The sequence below is a fragment of the Schistocerca cancellata genome, chromosome 8 (genome assembly GCF_023864275.1).
Source record: "Schistocerca cancellata isolate TAMUIC-IGC-003103 chromosome 8, iqSchCanc2.1, whole genome shotgun sequence".
Taxonomy (NCBI): domain Eukaryota; kingdom Metazoa; phylum Arthropoda; class Insecta; order Orthoptera; family Acrididae; genus Schistocerca; species Schistocerca cancellata.
In genome coordinates, this window is record NC_064633.1 from 405,001,840 (window position 1) to 405,023,717 (window position 21,878).

Below are 21,878 nucleotides of genomic sequence, written 5' to 3' on the forward strand. Positions count from 1 at the left end.
CGCTCGCTCTGTCCCTTTAAACACGCAGACCATCCAACTGCGCGTGTGACCATATTTGCATAGACGCCAGAGACGTTGCTCGGTGGCAAAGAAGTACACATATGGTTGGTTGATTGATTTGGGGAAAGGGACCAAACAGCTTGGTCATCAGTCCCATCGGAATAGGGAAGGATGAGGAAGGAATTCGGCCGTGCCCTTTCGAAGGAACCAACCCCGCATTTGCCTGAAGCGATTTAGGGAAATCACGGAAAACCTAAATCAGGATGATCGGACGCTAGCTATAACCGTCGTCTTCCCAAATGCGAGTACACATATGCATGAATTGGATCTGTAGTTACTTCGTTGATCAACATTGGGAACTGGATGTACCATTGTGAGCTGTGCTGTGGTGACATTTTGGAAGTTTATTGCAGATAACGCCGGATTCCATGGGTTGTCCAAGCCGCAACCATAGTCTGCGTTAGTTAATTTCTTCGCCAAACGGATTGCAGTTCCTTCTTTCTCCAAAGAGCCCCAAAGAAATCTATTTGACTCTAGGATCTCGACGTTTTCGTACAGTACTACACTCCTGCAAATTGAAATAATAACACCGTGAATTCATTGTCCCAGGAAGGGAAAACTTTATTGAAACATTCCTGGGGTCAGATACATCACATGATCACACTGACAGAACCACAGGCACATAGACACAGGCAACAGAGCATGCACAATGTCGGCACTAGTACAGTGTATATCCACCTTTCGCAGCAATGCAGGCTGCTATTCTCCCATGGAGACGATCGTAGAGATGCTGGATGTAGTCCTGTGGAACGGCTTGCCATGCCATTTACACCTGGCGCCTCAGTTGGACCAGCGTTCGTGCTGGACGTGCAGATCGCGTGAGACGACGCTTCATCCAGTCCCAAACATGCTCAATGGGGGACAGATCCGGAGATCTTGCTGGCCAGGGTAGTTGACTTACACCTTCTAGAGCACGTTGGGTGGCACGGGATACATGCGGACGTGCATTGTCCTGTTGGAACAGCAAGTTCCCTTGCCGGTCTAGGAATGGTAGAACGATGGGTTCGATGACGGTTTGGATGTACCGTGCACTATTCAGTGTCCCCTCGACGATCACCAGTGGTGTACGGCCAGTGTAGGAGATCGCTCCCCACACCATGATGCCGGGTGTTGGCCCTGTGTGCCTCGGTCGTATGCAGTCATGATTGTGGCGCTCACCTGCACGGCGCCAAACACGCATACGACCATCATTGGCACCAAGGCAGAAGCGACTCACATCGCTGAAGACGACACGTCTCCATTCGTCCCTCCATTCACGCCTGTCGCGACACCACTGGAGGCGGGCTGCACGATGTTGGGGCGTGAGCGGAAGACGACCTAACGGTGTGCGGGACCGTAGCCCAGCTTCATGTAGACGGTTGCGAATGGTCCTCGCCGATACCCCAGGAGCAACAGTGTCCCTAATCTGCTGGGAAGTGGCGGTGCGGTCCCCTACGGCACTGCGTAGGATCCTACGGTCTTGGCGTGCATCCGTGCGTCGCTGCGGTCCGGTCCCAGGTCGACAGGCACGTGCACCTTCCGCCGCCCATTGGCGACAACATCGATGTACTGTGGAGACCTCACGCCCCACGTGTTGAGCAATTCGGCGGTACGTCCACCCGGCCTCCCGCATGCCCACTATACGCCCTCGCTCAAAGTCCGTCAACTGCACATACGGTTCACGTCCACGCTGTCGCGGCATGCTACCAGTGTTAAAGACTGCGATGGAGCTCCGTATGCCACGGCAAACTGGCTGACACTGACGGCGGCGGTGCACAAACGCTGCGCAGCTAGCGCCATTCGACGGCAAACACCGCGGTTCCTGGTGTGTCCGCTGTGCCGTGCGTGTGATCATTGCTTGTACAGCCCTCTCGCAGTGTCCGGAGCAAGTATGGTGGGTCTGACACACCGGTGTCAATGTGTCCTTTTTTCCATTTCCAGGAGTGTATATGACCAGTTTCAATGCAGTCCTACCCCGCAACCTATCTACTACACTGTAAGTGCCAGGCGTATCCACGAAATTCCGTCTATCTTTAATGGGTTGTACGAGTCGTCCATGGACCTTGCCGTTGGTGGGGAGGCTTGCGTTCCTCAGCGATACAGATAGCCGTACCGTAGGTACAACCACAACGGAGGGGTATCTGTTGAGAGGCCAGACAAACGGGTGGTTCCTGAAGAGGGGCAGCAGCCTTTTCAGTAGTTGCAGGGGCAACAGTCTGGATGATTGACTGATCTGGCCTTGTAACAATAACCAAAACGGCCTTGCTGTGCTGGTACTGCGAACGGCTGAAAGCAAGGGGAAACTACGGCCGTAATTTTTCCCGAGGGTATGCAGCTTTACTGTATGATTAAATGATGATGGCGTCTTCTTGGGTAAAATATTCCGGAGGTAAAATAGTCCCCCATACAGATCTCCGGGCGGGGACTACTGAAGAGGATGTCGTTATCAGGAGGAAGAAAACTGGCGTTCTACGGATCGGAGCGTGGAATGTCAGATCCCTTAATCGGGCAGGTAGGTTAGAAAATTTAAAAAGGGAAATGGATAGGTTAAAGTCAGATATAGTGGGAATTAGTGAAGTTCGGTGGCAGGAGGAACAAGACTTCTGGTCAGGTGACTACAGGGTTATAAACACAAAGTCAAATAGGGGTAATGCAGGAGTAGGTTTAATAATGAATAGGAAAATAGGAATGCGGGTAAGCTACTACAAACAGCATAGTGAACGCATTATTGTGGCCAAGATAGATACGAAGCCCACACCTACTACAGTAGTACAAGTATATATGCCAACTAGCTCTGCAGATGACGAAGAAATTGAAGAAATGTATGATGAAATAAAAGAAATGATTCAGATAGTATAGGGAGACGAAAATTTAATAGTCATGGGTGACTGGAATTCGAGTGTAGGAAAAGGGAGAGAAGGAAACGCAGTAGGTGAATATGGATTGAGGCTAAGAAATGAAAGAGGAAGCCGCCTGGTAGAATTTTGCACAGAGCACAACTTAATCATAGCTAACACTGGTTTAAGAATCATGATAGAAGGTTGTATACATGGAAGAACTCTGGAGATACTAAAAGGTATCAGATCGATTATATAATGGTAAGACAGAGATTTAGGAACCAGGTTTTAAATTTTAAGACATTTCCAGGGGCAGATGTGGACTCTGACCACAATCTATTGGTTATGACCTGTAAATTAAAACTGAAGAAACTGCAAAAAGGTGGGAATGTAAGGAGATGGGACCTGGATAAACTGAAAGAACCAGAGGTTGTACAGAGTTTCAGGGAGAGCATAAGGGAACAATTGACAGGAATGGGGGAAAGAAATACAGTAAAAGAAGAATGGGTAGCTTTGAGGGATGAAGTAGTGAAGGCAGCAGAGGATCAAGTAGGTAAAAAGTCGAGGGCTAGTAGAAATCTTTGGGTAACAGAAGAAATATTGAATTTAATTGATGAAAGGAGAAAATATAAAAATGCAGCAAATGAAGCAGGCAAAAAGGAATACAAACGTCTCAAAAATGAGATCGACAGGAAGTGCAAAATGGCTAAGCTGGGATGGCTAGATGACAAATGTAAGGATGTAGAGGCTTATCTCACTAGGGGTAAGATACATACTGCCTACAGGAAAATTAAAGAGACCTTTGGAGATAAGAGAACCATGTGTATGAACATCAAGAGCTCAGATGGAAACCCAGTGCTAAGCAAAGAAGGGAAAGCAGAAAGGTGGAAGGAGTATATAGAGGGTCTATACAAGGGCGATGTACTTGAGGACAATATTATGGAAATGGAAGAGGATGTAGATGAAGATGAAATGGGAGATACGATACTGCGTGAAGAGTTTGACAGAGCACTGAAAGACCTCAGTCGAAACAAGGCCCCCGGAGTAGACAACATTCCAGTAGAACTACTAACGGCCTTGGGAGAGCCAGTCCTGACAAAACTCTACCATCTGGTGAGCAAGATGTATGAAACAGCCGAAATACCCTCAGACTTCAAGAAGAATATAATAATTCCAATCCCAAAGAAAGCAGGTGTTGATAGATGTGAGAATTACCGAACAATCAGTTTAATAAGCCACAGCTGCAGAATACTAACACGAATTCTTTACAGACGAATGAAAAAACTAGTAGAAGCCGACCTCGGGGAAGATCAGTTTGGATTCCGTAGAAATACTGGAACACGTGAGGCAATACTGACCTTACGACTTATCTTAGAAGAAAGATTAAGGAAAGGCAAACCTACGTTTCTAGCATTTGTAGACTTAGAGAAAGCTTTTGACAATGTTGACTGGAATACTCTCTTTCAAATTCTAAAGGTGGCAGGGGTAAAATACAGGGAGCGAAAGGCTATTTACAATTTGTACAGAAATCAGATGGCAGTAATAAGAGTCGAGGGGCATGAGAGGGAAGCAGCGGTTGGGAAGGGAGTGAGACAGGGTTGCAGCCTCTCCCCAATGTTATTCAATCTGTATATTGAGCAAGCAGTAAAGGAAACAAAAGAAAAATTTGGAGTAGGTATTAAAATCCATGGAGAAGAAATAAAAACTTTGAGGTTCGCCGATGACATTGTAATTCTGTCAGAGACAGCAAAGGACTTGGAAGAGTAGTTGAACGGAATGGATGGTGTCTTGAAGGGAGGATATAAGATGAACATGAACAAAAGCAAAACGAGGATAATGGAATGTAGTCAAATTAAGTCGGGTGATGCTGAGGGTATTAGATTAGGAAATGAGACACTTAAAGTAGTAAAGGAGTTTTGCTATTTGGGGAGCAAAATAACTGATGATGGTCGAAGTAGAGAGGATATAAAATCTAGACTGGTAATGGCAAGGAAAGCGTTTCTGAAGAAGAGAAATTTGTTAACATCGAGTATAGATTTAAGTGTCAGGAAGTGATTCCTGAAAGTATTTGTATGGAGTGTAGCCATGTATGGAAGTGAAACATGGACGGTAAATAGTTTGGACAAGAAGAGAATAGAAGCTTTTGAAATGAGGTGCTACAGAAGAATGCTGAAGATTAGATGGGTGGATCACATATCTAATGAGGAAGTATTGAATAGGATTGGGGAGAAGAGAAGCTTGTGGCATAACTTGACCAGAAGAAGGGATCGGTTGGTAGGACATGCTCTGAGGCATCAGGGGATCACCAATTTAGTATTGGAAGGCAGCGTGGAGGGTAAAAATCGTAGGGGGAGACCAAGAGATGAATACACTAAGCAGATTCAGGAGGATGTAGGTTGCAGTAGGTACTGGGAGATGAAGAAGCTTGCACAGGATAGAGTAGCATGGAGAGCTGCATCAAACCAGTCTCAGGACTGAAGACAACAACAACAACAACGTCTGCTCGATGTATGAAAAGCTACAGTCGCAGGGGAACTTCAAACCCCAACCTGCCGCTGCATCAAAACATCTTTAACAGAAAGAGTGCATTTTTAAACGGACTACCGATGTCGCTTTGAGCAGTCCCTTGTCACCCTCGACGTTGTAATCTGCCACTTGTAAGCCAGGATTATTTTAGATATATGTACCTTCCGTTTCTTGATGTTTTGTTTTGGTGCAAATATGGTGGTTGCTGATGACATGCAGTGTTTCGGATGCCGACGCATATTGATTTATATATAAGTACAAATAGCTGCCACCATCCTTCCTACATAACCATAGTTCTCAGAACATTGGTTCACAGTGCTCATATCATTGCTAATGAGAGCTCTCTGCCAGGTGAGCTTCCACACTTATAGTTTTTGAAGCCTCCGCGTGTTCTCGACACCAGATACATTGGTCGCTACGAATGAAATCTAAGGTAAGAATAAGGTAAGCAGAAGACGATGCAGAACATTTAAATCCATGACTTACCCGCCGTATGTGAGAAGCCTATGGTCAAAAAACAGGACGAACCATCAGGAAGTACGTAAAAGTGAATTTTCACTCCACACCGAAAACAGCACAACACTTGGCTTCCGTTTATGATGGTGTAATGCTCCGGAACGCTTGTTACGACGAGATCCCCTACAAGTGTGGCCTGTCATATATTAGACAGGCGACTCGTACAGTCCGTGGTTATCGCAGCTCCTGCAGCTCAATAAATGGGTTGCAGCAGAGCACTGAATTGACACTGGGCGCTCTGTACTATACGAAAACGTTTGTGGTGTAGCGTCAGCTTCATCTTTTTGGGACTTCGTGGAGAAAGAAGCAGCTGAAATTCGATGGTGGATATTGCAGTTAAAAGAGATAGCGGTTTCGGCTTGGTCAAGTCAGTTAATCTGTCTTTCTCTTCAATAAACTTCCAAAAGACGTGGCCATAGTCCGGTCCTCAGTGATACACAGACTTCCAAGCTTGGTACCATCGCGTAACCACAGATTCAGTTGATGTATTTGGAGAATCAACAATGACCTTCGGCATGCGGATGCGGAAGGCAATGGAAACCACTGCATCAAGGACACATAATGCGTATCCATAGGACATGTGGCCTGTGATTGAAGAAAAGTCATCAAAAGTTTCCTGACGGGAACCCCATTACAATCTCTGGAGAGGACTCGCAATGGGGAGGTCAGTATAAGAAAACGATTGAATAAGCAACGAAATGATAATGTTCTGTGAGTCGGAGAGTGGAATGTAAATGATTTGAACATGATAGGGAATCTAGAAAATCTGAAAATTTGAAAATCTGAAAATCTGAAAAAAAAAGATCAGTCTACATACAGTGGGTGTCTGTGAAGTGAGAAGGATATAAGACAAGGATTTCTGGTCAGATGAGTACAGAGTAATATCAACAGCAGCGGAAAATGGTATAACGGGATTAGGATTCGTTATGAACAATGGAGCAGGGCAGAGCGTGAGCTACTGCGAACAGTTCAGTATCATAATAGTTCCTGTCAGTATCCACAGCAAACAACCACCGATGATAATCGTTCAGGTATACATGCTGACGATACAAGGCAAAGATAAAGAGGTATCGAAAGTACACTCCTGGAAATTGAAATAAGAACACCGTGAATTCATTGTCCCAGGAAGGGGAAACTTTATTGACACATTCCTGGGGTCAGATACATCACATGATCAAACTGACAGAACCACAGGCACAAAGACACAGGCAACAGAGCACGCACAATGTCGGCACTAGTACAGTGTATATCCACCTTTCGCAGCAATGCAGGCTGCTATTCTCCCATGGAGACGATCGTAAAGATGCTGGATGTAGTCCTGTGGAACGGCTTGCCATGCCATTTCCACCTGGCGCCTCAGTTGGACCAGCGTTCGTGCTGGACGTGCAGACCGCGTGAGACGACGCTTCATCCAGTCCCAAACATGCTCAATGGGGGACAGATCCGGAGTTCTTGCTGGCCAGGGTAGTTGACTTACACCTTCTAGAGCACGTTGGGTGGCACGGGATACATGCGGACGTGCATTGTCCTGTTGGAACAGCAAGTTCCCTTGCCGGTCTAGGAATGGTAGAACGATGGGTTCGATGACGGTTTGGATGTACCGTGCACTATTCAGTGTCCCCTCGACGATAACCAGTGGTGTACAGCCAGTGTAGGAGATCGCTCCCCACACCATGATGCCGGGTGTTGGCCCTGTGTGCCTCGGTCGTATGCATTCCTGATTGTGGCGCTCACCTGCACGGCGCCAAGCACGCATACGACCATCATTGGCACCAAGGCAGAAGCGACTCTCATCGCTGAAGACGACACGTCTCCATTCGTCCCTCCATTCACGCCTGTCGCGACACCACTGGAGGCGGGCTGCTCGATGTTGGGGCGTGAGCGGAAGACGGCCTAACGGTGTGCGGGACCGTAGCCCAGCTTCATGGAGACGGTTGCGAATGGTCCTCGCCGATACCCCAGGAGCAACAGTGTCCCTAATTTGCTGGGAAGTGGCGGTGCGGTCCCCTACGGCACTGCGTAGGATCCTACGGTCTTGGCGTGCATCCGTGCGTCGCTGCGGTCCGGTCCCAGGTCGACGGGCACGTGCACCTTCCGCCGACCACTGGCGACAACATCGACGTACTGTGGAGACCTCACGCCCCACGTGTTGAGCAATTCGGCGGTACTTCCACCCGGCCTCCCGCATGCCCACTATACGCCCTCGCTCAAAGTCCGTCAACTGCACATACGGTTCACGTCCACGCTGTCGCGGCATGCTACCAGTGTTAAAGACTGCGATGGAGCTCCGTATGCCACGGCAAACTGGCTGACACTGACGGGCGGCGGTGCACAAATGCTGCGCAGCTAGCGCCATTCGACGGCCAACACCGCGGTTCCTGGTGTGTCCGCTGTGCCGTGCGTGTGATCATTGCTTGTACAGCCCTCTCGCAGTGTCCGGAGCAAGTATGGTGGGTCTGACACACCGGTGTCAATGTGCTCTTTTTTCCATTTCCAGGAGTGTATATAAGGATACTGAATGGGTAATACAGTACGTACAAGGAAACGATAATATAATAGTCATGGATGACTGGAATGCGGTTGTGAAGGAAGGAATAGAAGAAAGGATAGTGGGAGAATATTGACTTCGTAGTAGGGAATGAGAGAGAAGAATGGCTAATTTAGTTCTTCCGTAGATTTCAGTCAGTAACAGCAAACTCTCTACACATGAATTTCGAGAGGAAAAGATGTACTTAGAAAAAAGCCTGAGAGATACTGGAAGATTTCAGTTCGATTACATCATTGTCAGCCAGAGATTCCGAAATCAGATATTGGTTAGTCATGCGTGCCCAGGGGCATATGTACAATTAGATCGCAATTTAGTAGTTTTATGAAGAGTAGGCTAAAGCTTAAGAGACTAGTCAGGAAAAATTACTGGGCAAGGATATGGGATACCGAAGTAGTAAGGAATGAACATCTCTGAGGCTATAGGTTCTGATTTACTGAATAGCTCAGTAGGCATTTCATTTGAAGGGGTACGGGGATTTCTCAAACGGGTACTCACAGAAGTTGGACAGAGAAATTTAGGTACTGTGGAACGTAACCACGAAGAAACCATGGGTAAAGAAGTAATAATTCAGTTGCTGCATGGATGAAGGAAGTAGAAAAATGTTAAAATTCAGGTATAAAACAATACATGTCATTTAGGAATGAAATAAATAGGAAGTGCTGGGAAGCTAAGGCGGAACGGCTACATTAAAAAGGCGAAGAAATCTAAAAAAATGACTATCGGTAGGACTGACTCAGCACATAAAAAGCAAAAACTAACTTCGGTGAAATTAAAAGTAAAGGTGATAACATTGAGATTGTAATGGGGATTCCACAGTTAATTGCAGAGGAGAGAGAGGATGGACGTAAAGCGTACGTTAAAGGCTCCTATCAGGGGCAGGATTCGACTGGTGAAGTGATAGAACAAACCCAAGTCGATAGGGAAGAGATAGGGAATCCAGTATTGGAATAAGAATTTAAAATAGATTTGGAAGACTTAAATTCAAACATGGCAGGAAGGATAGATAAAATTCCGTTGGCACTCCTAAAATCGTTGGTGTGTAACAGAACGACTGTTCACGTAAGTGTGCTTAATGTATGAGACAGGCGATACACCATCAGGCTTTCGCTAAAACATCTTCCACATAGTTACAAGGATTTGCAAAAGCCGACAGGTGCAAGATTTATCGCACAATCAGCTTAACAGCTCCACATCCTAGTTACTGAAGTATTAGAAGACGGGAAAAGATAAATTACGAAGTGTTGGACGACGATCAGTTTGGGTTTAGGAAAGGAAAAGGGGTCAGACAGGCAGTTCTAACGTTTCTGTTGATAATGAAAGCAACACTGAAGAAAATCAAGACAATTTCATAGGATCTGTGAACCTGGAAAAAGCTTTAGACAACTTAAAAATGCTGCAAGGTGGTCGAAATTCTGAAAACAATAAGGGTAAGCTACAGGGAATGACTAGTGATATAAAAGAATAAAGAAGAAACATTAAGAGTAGAAAGAGCTCGGATAAAAAAGGGTGTAAGGCAGGGATGTAATCTTTCGTCCCTACTGTTCAGTGTATACATCAAAGAAGCAATGATGGAAACAAAAGAAAGGACTTATTAGTAATAAGTTGCTACCCACAGTTAATATGGAGAAGAATTACAGGATCTGCTGTATGGAATGAAGAGTATAATAATTACTGAATATAGTTCTAAAGTAAATCGTAAAAAGACGAAGGTAATGACATGTAGCAGGAATGAGAATAGCGAGAAACTTCGTATCAAAATTGGTGACCGAGAAGTGGATGAAGTTAGGGGTTTTTGTTACCTAGGCAACAGAATATCGTTTGACGGACGTAGGAAGATGGACATAAAAAGCAGACTAGTACAAGCATAAAAGGATTCCTGGCCAAGCGATGTCTGCTAGTATCAGTCACAGGCTTTATTTGGAGGAGAAACTAATGAAAATGTACATTTGCGGGACAGAATTGTACGGTAGCCAAACATGGTCTGTGGAAACCCTGGAACAGTAGAGAATCGAAGCTTCTAGAATGTTGTGCAACAGATGCTGAAAATTAGGTGGACTGATAAGGTAAGAAATGAGGAAGTTCTCCTCAGAATCAGAGAAGAAAAGAAAATGTATGGCAAACACTGACAAGAAGAAAGGTAACGATGATACATTTGTTACGATATCACCAAATGAGTTCCACTGCACTATAAGAAGCTGTTAAGGGGAGACAGAAATGTGTGCTTCTTCAACGCTTCTGGTGTTTGTGTACCTATGACTGCATGCACAGTGTCGCGATCAGCGGGTTTAAAAAAACGGATCGAGCGATGCCGCGTTAGTCTTTCGGCTCATTCTGAAGATGGCTAAACCGTACACGGCCGAAATATTAGCAGAAGTGGAATGTAGCGGCGCCCACCCGAAATTTAATGGAGGAACGGCAGTTTTCGTTGTGATGTTTACAGGAACTTTCAGTCACCAACTTTATCTTCCGAATGCAAAAACATTACATAGCGAAAAATCATCATCGTAACAGAACAAGAGAAATCAGAACTAATATGATTCAAGCGTTCGTTTTTCCTACTCCCGCTTCGAGATGGAACGGTGGAGAAATACGGTAGTGTCAAACTTGTTCGATGAACCTCTGCCAGACAGTTAAATGTGAATTGCAGTGTAGTCATGCACGTATGTATGCAGACATAGCACCAAATTTCTAAAGATTCTAGCCTACCCGTGTCTCAGTGCTTAACGTCCACGTTTCTCTTCCGCACCAGGCGACACTCCTGACAAATACCTTCCGAAAAGACTTCCTGACACATAAATTGCTAGTGAATGTTAAGAAATTCCTGCTTTTTTAGAAAAAGATTTCTTTGGTGTAGCCGGTCTGTATTTTATATATTTCGTATTTGGAACATCATCTACAATTTTATTGCTCAAACAGCGTAACTTATCTGTTACTTTTAGTGTCTAATATAGCAATCTACTTTCCTTAGCATCGCCTAATATAATTCGGTTACAGTCTATTGCTCCTATTCTGGTTTTGTTGATGTTCATCTTTCATCTTCTTCGTCAAGGCACTGTTTATTTTGTTCAACTGATCGCCTAAGTCCTTTGCAGTCCCTGACAGAATTACACTGGCATCGGCAAACCTCAAAGTTTATGTTTCTTCTCCCTGACCCTTACCCCTTTATCAAAATTTGTTTGGTTTCCTTTGCTGTTTCTTCACTATACGTATTGAATAACGTTGTGGATATGTTACAGCCATGTCTTCTTTCCTTCCATGTCGCTGCTTGTTTTTAATGATTTTCTACTCCTATAATTATCGTCTGGTTTCTGCTCATGTTGAAAATAGCCCCCCACTCCCTGGGTTGTACTTATTGTACCTCAAGAATTTTGCAGAATGTTTTCCAGTCACCATCGTTCAAATCTCTCTCTCAGGTTATAAATGTTATAAATGGTCGTAAGTTCGTCTTTCCTTGACCTGTATTTCAAGTCAAGTGTCGGGGACAGTATTACCTCGCATGTTCCTACATTTATCTGCAGCGCAAACTGATGTTCTCTGAGATCGGCGTATACTAGTTTTTTTTTCTTCCGCAAGTGGTTGTCAGTATTTTGCAATCACGAGTTATTAAACTGGTAGTTCTTATTCCACACTCATAATGAGAATAGGTCGGCCATAAATCTTAATATTTTGATGGGCAGATCCTTTCTTTACTGAATTCTGGCATAATTTCATTTGTAATGAACGTATGTATTGGAGACTAAGTATTTATAATGAACGTAGCGTATTTCAGTCTAAGCTATATATGCTACTATTATTCTGTATGAACAAATGAAACTTCCCAGACTGACGATTTATCAGCATTCTTGATCCATACCTGGTCACTTGTTTACCTTCCTTAATTTTTTTGACATTGAGTTCCCTATAGACATTTGGCGAATACTAACTACAGAGCTCAAAAACAGAAGTTTTCTTTACATGTTACGCAACAAGTTTTAGATAATTTCGTAGGCTTCCACAGCAAGTGTCAATTTGAATAATAACATTTGGTTATTAGACTACGTAGTTATGAAATACTAAAACAACTAATATGGCCACTTATGTATGTTTGTGTACATACACTTACGGAAAAAAACAACATCAAAAGATAATTAACGAAGAGTAATAAACACGGGTTCCCAGGTAGATGCCGTGTTTCTTGACTTCCGCAAGGCGTTTGATACGGTTCCCCACAGTCGATTAATGAACAAAGTAAGAGCATATGGACTGTCAGACCCATTGTGTGATTGGGTTGAAGAGTTCCTAGATAACAGAACGCAGCATATCATTGTCAATGGAGAGAAGTCTTCCGAAGTAAGAGTGATTTCAGGTGTGCCGCAGGGAGTGTCGTAGGACCGTTGCTATTCACAATATACATAAATGACCTTGTGGATGACATCGGAAGTTCACTGAGGCTTTTTGCAGATGATGCTGTGGTATATCGAGAGGTTGTAACAATGGAAAATTGTACTGAAATGCAGGAGGATCTGCAGCGAATTGACCCATGGTGCAGGGAATTGCAATTGAATCTCAATGTAGACAAGTGTAATGTGCTGCGAATACATAGAAAGAAAGATCCCTTATCATTTAGTTACAATATAGCAGGTCAGCAACTGGAAGCAGTTAATTTCATAAATTATCTGGGAGTACGCATTAGGAGTGATTTAAAATTGAATGATCATAAAAAGTTGATCGTTAGTAAAGCAGATGCCAGACTGAGATTAATTGGAAGAATCCTAAGGAAATGCAATCCGAAAACAAAGGAAGTAGATTACAGTACGCTTGTTCGCCCACTGCTTGAATACAGCTCAGCAGTGTTGGATCCGTACCAGATAGGGTTGATGGGAGAGATAGAGAAGATCCAACGGAGAGCAGCGCGCTTCGTTACAGGATTATTTAGCAATCGCGAAAGCGTTACGGAGATGATAGATAAACTCCAGTGGAAGACTCCGCAGGAGAGAGGCTAAGTAGCTCGCTACGGGCTTTTGTTGAAGTTTCGAGAACGTACCTTCACCGAGGAGTCAACCAGTATATTGCTCCCTTTACGTATATCTCGCGAAGAGACCATGAGGATAAAATCAGAGAGATTAGAGCCCACAAAGAGGCACACCGACAATCCTTATTTCCAAAAACAATACGAGACAGGAATAGAAGGGAGAACCGATAGAGCTACTCAAGGTACCCTCCGCCACACACCGTCAGGTGGCTTGCAGAGTATGGATGTAGATGTAGATGTAGACATTTCGGGAATACATTTGACTATATAGCTTATTTAAGTGATTAACATTGCAAGATGACAGGTTAATGTAAGTTGCAAATGTGAACTAGTACATGAATAACAGGTGTATCCGCCAGAATTTTTAGAGCAAGAAAGCCACAAGCGAACTACAAAGGTGTTTTGCACCAAGTGGTTGATTAGTGTAAGTATCACAGTCCTTACCTAGCTGAGGACGGATCTGCGAACGTCGGAAAAGGAAAGATTTCGGCATGCAGGCCCGTTGGAATCATAGAAAGCGTTCTAGTTGTATCGTGTCGGCATTTACGGATGCTATGGGGCTAACCGTCTTGGTTGTTGCTTCGGCAATTCTTGTTATGGACGAAATATGTGACAACCTGCTCTGAAATTACTTTCTGATGACCATTCTTATTCGGGTCGTAGGAACAATATCGGTTGCAGCATTTTGAGATCGTTGGCGTGCCTTATTCGTGATCACACGTAACGTTCGTTGTTCAGTGTTGTTGTTAACTTTCGGTGTACAGGGTACAGAACCAAGTTTTCATTACTCCATTTGAGTAAAATGCTTATTCAAACATCAAAATCTGGTTAATTAATATTTCCAACATTCTCCAGTCCATCTAGACTTTTTCATTTTCAGTTCTGTCTTAAATGGTCGTCCAGAATGCCACGATGCTTTCAATTTAATGTATTTCCATTTTCATTCCCATCTCCTACTCCTTAGTCTTCTTCTCTTCAGCTATTAGCCAGAATTTCCTGTTACGATACCCATCGTTGCTGGGGTCTTCCTCTATCGCTTCTTCCTTGACACTCGTAATTTCTAGCCTTTAAGGGGAGTCTGTCACTCTCCTTTCTTTCTAGGTGCTCGTTCCATTTTCTCGTGTAATCTATAATTTTTTCGTTTGGACTAAAAATTTTTCGTTCTTCTCCAATATTTTGATTCCTTACTATATCCTTGTCTAAGTAATTTCATTTCTTACGCACAGACGCGGCTTTCTTTCCTAATTTTGTTCTTAAGGTTTCTGTTGATTGTTGACATGTACACATGAATTTACTAAGCATAATTTCTATATCTTTGCGGTAGCCCTTTGTCACCTCATATCCTCGGTAACATAAGCGATTTATTTGCTCTAAAATCATCCGATCTATCACTAGTTTGGTTCCAATGTGTTCATTGCCCATGAAGGCTATTGACGTAATTTCTTCTGCTGAGATCTCCATGTCAGATTCCCCACTTATTTGTTTCAGTAGGTGAATTCCTTTCTGAAGGTCCTCTTCTTCTTCTGGTAGGAGCACTGCATAGTCATCGCATAGTAAGTTGTTTAAAAGAGGCATATATCTTCCTGAAATACTGTTTTTCATATATGTATTATCTCATGTAAGTAAATGTTAAACAAAATTGGGGAGATACAGTAGCCTTTCCTTGCAGCTCCCTTAGATAGTGTCTCAACAATCAGTTTTTCCGTTGAGTTCTAGACCGATACTCATATTTTGATACATACTTTTCATCGCATTTATTAAATTTTTTGGATATCCACGATTCGTAATTATCTTCCAAAGTTTCAATCTATTTACGTTGTCAAAAGCCATGTGTGTTTCTTTTTTATGCTCTCTGCGTTTTTGTATTATCTGTTGTAAAATAAAAACTGCATCTATCACAGATCGTCTTTATGTAAAGCCCATTTACTCCTCATGCAGTACTACGTCTGTTTCCATACCCATTGTTCCAAATAAGTATTCCATCTGCAAGTTTGCCATTTGAAACGATCAAATAATATTGAGAAGAGAGCTAGACAAAGACTACGATTTATTGGCAGAACACTTAGAAAATGTAACAGGTCTATTAAAGAGACTACTTACACTACGCTTGTCCGCCCTCTTCTGGAGTACAGATGCACGTTGTGGGATTCATGACAGACAGGACTGGCGGAGGCCGCCGAAAAAGTCCAACTGAGGGCAGTTCGTTTTGTACCATCACGAAATAGAGGAGAGAGAGCCTCATGTAATTTCAATCCACTGCTTTCTTCTTTAAGTGTGAAGTTATTTTGTTGGCGCCCACCTAAGTAGAGAGAAAGGATCATCATATCCCACGCGCTGTTAGAGAGTGGAAAAGCAAGGACATAATCGAAGGTGGTTAGATGAAACCTCTGCCAGGCATGTAATTGTGAATTGCAAAGCAGTAATGTGGATGTAGATGTAGATGTAGTCGTTTAAAATATAATTTCAGAATCGAATTTGGAGCGCACAGGAGAGGCATACTGGAGAGTTATGATCATACATCCATGTGGAAAGCAGTGCTATACGTCAATTACAATATGTCAATGACGTTATGTGGGTCTTTTGGAGGGACATAGCTGCCTGAGCCACGTGTTAGAGCCTTGTCAACCGTGGGTTCGTGCGCAGCACGTGGTCTAGTGGCTAGCGTTGCTGTTTCTGGATCACGGGGTCCCGGGTTCGATTCCCGGCCTGGTTGGAGATTCTCTCTGCCCAGGGACTGGGTGTTTGTGATGTCCTCATCATTTCATCACCATCAGTATTCGTCACAGTGGCTAGACTGGACTATGCAAAAATTGGGACTGTGTGTGGGCGATGATGACCACGCAGTTGAGGATCCGACAAACCAAACATTATCATCGCCAACCGTGGGTTGCAGCACATCAGCAACGGAGCCCCCGCCACAGCAATATTCGAAATACTTGCAGCTCGCAATCCGAGCTAAGATCTTCAGTTCGCAAGAATTTTTTTCTAAACCAACCTTAATCACTTGGTCCGCATTAGCATTCCCAATGAACGGGCAGCAATCGGAAGCAGCAACCTAGCAACGGTTTACGCGTTACTGTATGTTAACTTGTCTTAGAACTTCATTGTAATGACTGATTTTTACATAGTGACGTCACATTGTTTTTCTCCTTTACGGAGCAACTGTAGAACAGTCCTATTTTTCTCTAGTTTCTTTGGTGTTTCGATGTCAATAAATTTCACTAAATATTTAGATTGGAGCACATGGGGATGTGCGTACACAGACACTCTGCATGAGTTTGGAACTACATGTTTCCTGATATTTAATTCGTACCGGCGGACCTGACTAATTCTACGCACTGCAACATAGTATACTATCAGTCTGAATAAGGGTTGCCGTCCTCACCTAGATCCATGAGACAGGGTTATAATAGTCACTACTCAAATACCACTAATCAGTCAATCATTGCAATCCTACTACTTCCAAATATCTCTTAGATCCGACAACTCGGTTAGAAAACGAGCACCACAAAAGGCTACTACACTGTATCCAGAAACGTTCCACAAACAAAGCGTAATATTCTAAAGTTAAACACAAGATAGACACATAAAAAGTACCACAATTTGACAGTGAAATGAGCGAAATTTATTGCCTTGTGTAACACCTCGCCAAAGCCGCTTCGTTGTTACTGGAGACAGACTCTACGTCTGATATGGGGCCTCTTGCAATCAGACAGTACTCGCTTCATGAAACCCGAAAAATGTCAGGGCCTTTCATATCTTGCACGGGAAACGCGCCTGCCAACTCTTCCATTTTTCTATAGCAGGACAACTATATTGATCACTGAGGATCCCTCGCAGCCGGCTTCTCACAGAAGCTACACTTTATAGCACGACTGTTTTTACTGGTTTAACAAGCTGAGGACTGTACGTTTTAGATGGTATTCACGCTTCTAAACGCAAGTGAACTGACGACAGTACTTTGGATATTAAACCTGTAGTACAAAACTTTTTCTTTTAATATTGAAGCCCAGAAATTTCACATTTAACTCTTTGCTGCGCAGTGGTTTCATTTTACTGTAATACGACCGCATAATATTAATAAAAAGGATCTACGATATTCTTGAATACAGAATCCCATTTGTTTCGAGTTGAAAGTGTGTATTGGTTTGGTTCAAATTGCTCTGGGCGCTACGGGACTTAACATCTGAGGTCATCAGTCCTCTAGAACTTAGAACTAGTTAAACCTAACTGACCTAAGGACACCACACACATCCATGTCCGAGGCAGGATTCGAACCTGCGACCGTAGCGGTTGCGCGGTTCCAGACTGAAGCGCCTAGAACATCTTGGCCACAGCGGCCGGCTGTATAGGTATGCCCTTTGTGCCCAGTATCTGCAGCAAGTCAATAATATGTTCTTTTTCCTGTACCTAGCGGCGCTTGTCGAGGCCACCGCTTGCAGGAGGGGGTGGTAAGCCAACCCTAGATGGAATTCACCCGGCGTGTTAGTGTTGAGGGGTCGGGGTGCAGGCTAGCGTGGGTGTGCTTTTCAAGCAGTTTCTCACATCTCACTAGGTGAATACCGGGCTAGTTGTCCAGTTGTGCCTCAGACACGCGTTAAAACAAACATTCAGAACGCTTGCACGTAGCATTCACTCTATACACAGACAGATTCTTCTATCCAAAGGAGTACATAGAAGACTGGTAGACTTGTCTGTTTAGTCTCCTGAAACAATCTGAATTAGTATCTTGTTGAGCGTGTTGCCCCTCTCATGATGCGTCTCTGTAAATCTTTAATGCAGGATCTGTGAGGCGGTGATTATATGAAACAAGATTATGACAGTTGTATTCGTTTTTGAGTTACGAATTATCATTAATCACCTAGATTCTAGACACCAACTATTAATGTACTGAGCTAGTAATGACTGCACCATCATCGCCAGTCATGTAAGACACACCGGTAAACATCGAAACGAACACAGTACTTCGGCTATTGCTCACTCATGATACTCTCACATTTCTTGCACGTTCAAGATGTTGACTACACTCGCTGGAATTCATCACTTCCGCGCGCACACACCGGACCGTCACCGGACTGTGACCGACTGGTTATCTAAGAAAGCAGAAATCAGCAGTTTGAAATTATGGATACATTTCAAAACGTGTCCCTGAACCACTTCTACAATCATTTCGAAACCGTGTGTATTCATCGGCTAGAAATATATGAATTCCAGTAAAAAATATTGTGCACATGTCCGTATGACCTTTCAGAGCCTAATTTTCTTTCTAGCACATGGTCATTCGTTTAACAGTCTCCTGTATCGTCTACGACTACGTGATTACTCTGCTATTCCAAATAAAGTGCCTGGCAGAGAGTTCAATGAATCACCTTCAAGCTGTCTCTCTACCGTTCCACTCTCGGATGGCGCGCGGGATAAACGAGAAGTTAAATTTTTCTGTGCCTGCCCTGATTTCTCTTATTTTGTCATCATCATCATTTCTTCCTATGTAAGTGGGTGCCAACAAAATATTTTCGAATTCGGAGGAGAAAACTGGTAATTGAAATTTCATGAGAAGATCCTGTCGGAACAAAAAACGCCTTTCTTTTAATGATTTCCACTTCAATTGATGCCTGTGACATTATCTCCCATATTTCGCAATAATACAGAACGAGCTGCCCTTCTTTGTACTAATTCGATATAATGCGTCTATCTCACCTGATGTGCATCCCACACCGCACACCAATACTCCAGAACAGGGCAGTCAAGTGTGATGTAAGTAGACCTGTTGCACCTTCTAAGTGTTCTGTCAATGAATCGCAGCCTTTGGTTTGCTTTACCCACAACATTATCTATGTGATCGTTCCAATTTAGGTTATTTGTAATTGTAATCCCTAAGTATTTAGTTGAATTTACAGCCCTCTGATTTTTGTGTGACTTATCGCGCAATCGAAATTTAGCGGATTTAGTACTCATGTGAATAATTTCACACGTTCCTTTATTCGGGGTCAATTGCCACTTTTCGCACCATTTGGACATCTTATCTAAATCATTTTGCAATTCGTTTAAGTCATCTGATGACTTTACAAGACGGCTACCCAGATTGACTCCTATGTCGCTAATATAGATCAAGAACCATAGCGGGCCTATAACTCTTCCTTGGGGAATGCCGGATATTACTTCTGTTTTACTCGAGACTTTCAGTCTATTACTAAGAACTGTGACCTTTCTGACTGGAAACCACTAATCCAGTCGTACAACTGAGGCGATATTCCGTAGACACGCAGTTTGGTTAGAAGGAGCTTGTGAGAAACGGTGTCGAAGGCCTTTTGGAAATCTAAAAATAAACAAACAATTATGCATGAGTATAAAGTTCATGAGTATAAAGAGCTAGCTGTGTTTCGCTATAACGATATTTTCTGAATCCGTGCTGACTGTGTGTGTCAATAAATCGTTTTCTTTGAGGTACTTCATAATTTTCGAATACAGTATGTGTTCCAAAACCCTAAAGCGAATTGACGTTAGTGATATGGGCCTAGATTCAGCGGGTTACTCCTATTTCCTGTTTTTTGTTTTGGTGTGTGAAATCGGGTTTCACAGGACAGAGCAGATCAGGTTATTGTTGTGGAAAGTGGCCAATATCAGTTATTGTCAGTTGCACAAAACACAAAATTTATTTTCCTAAAAACACTTAATCACACATGCCCTCAAAAGGATTCAAAACAATACGGCTGAAAGCCCGAACACAAGTTATTACAATAGCTTTAAGGGATACACGGGGCTGACGGCGTTTCTTAAAAAAGAAAATCTTACCTAAATACTCGGTCGAAGGCTACACACTGGGCACAGAAGAACTGAGGCTTAAGGCCTGGATAAAAAGAATTTCTAATAGAGCCGAAAATTAAAAAAAAAACATTTAAACAAGTGAATTTTACAGATTTTTATTTAAGACGGCTGAAATCCTTATGTTAAAAATATTTAACATATAAGCTCAGCTGAAGGTCACGTACTGAACATAGAACAACTCACCGCTTAAGTCCGGGATAGTAAGGATTTGCAATAGAGCAAAATTCCCCTTTTTTTCTTTTAAAAAAATGTGTTCAAACAAGAATCTTCAATGTTTTAACTTAAGACGCCTGAAAACCATATTTAAAAATTAAAACAAACGAAATTAATAGGCGGCCGAAGGCCTCTCACTAATGGTGAGACAAGCAGCCAAGCATAATACTAACTAATCGGTGGCAACCCGACCCAGGGACGGCTGAAGAACCGACCAACAACCTAATAAATTTAGCTGCGCTGACCAACGACACGACAACAGAAAATATCAGCCGAGGGCGAAGATACTAGCAGCACTACGTCTTCAAAATTGGAGTCTAAAAACAGCCGAGGCACAATAACCACTCTAAAATATGAACAACACCGAAGGCAGTCAAACTACACGCGGTACGGACAGCAACAACACGGCGAGGAAAAAAAAAACACTGCTCTCATGCCCTCACCGTGGAGATTTCCTCGCTGCTCTGTCCCAACCGACCGACTGCCTACTCCAGTACGCAGACAGCATTAACATAACTGCTCATTCGACGTTACACTAGCTAGACACAATTCCATGAAAACACTTCCACAAGGACTTGAACAATCGTGAAAGCAGTCACTGCGGAACAACCAGGACAAGTCGACAAACAAAGAGCATCCGAAGCGGTCGGCGACCAAATATACGTCGTCCGATGAGACGACCGACCGATGAGACGACCGACCAGACTACCAAACGAGGTCATCCCTACTCAAGTCGTCTTTGCTGTCCTGACCTCACTGTAGTTCCATCCCGACTCAACTCCATGTCCGCTCGGAACTCGGAGATGCGGCGACCTGGGCACACTGGTTCGGACCCAAACATGTAGAGGTAACACTTGCCCATTGGCCAACCGACATCTCTGCACAAGGAAGGAACCGACCCACATCCGGCAAGATGACCAACTGACCACGCCCAGAAACGGTCAAAGACCAAATACACGTCACCCGATGAGACGAACGCCAACTTCCGCTCCAGTCTCCTTCCGTCAGACAGTGCATGAGTGTCGTAAGTGGTCGGCGAATACTGCCTGTTGGGACCCCACTGGCGCTGCGTCCCGACTGAACCCCCGACACACGACGAGCCGGAAATACTAGCGGTCCCTTCAAAGATGATACGACAGTGCTCTTATCGATACGCGCCGCTGCTGACACTCACGGGGAGGCAAGCCAGCAACTTAGTGACGCCAATAAATCGAATAAGAAACGCGGCGACAGTTCCGTAAAGAGAATATGTCAAGCAACAAACGGCATGAACACGAGCTGCGCACGCCTCAGTGTGACTTGAGCAATTTCCCAGTCATTAGGTACGGATCTTTCTGTGGGTGAGCAGTTGTATATAACTGCT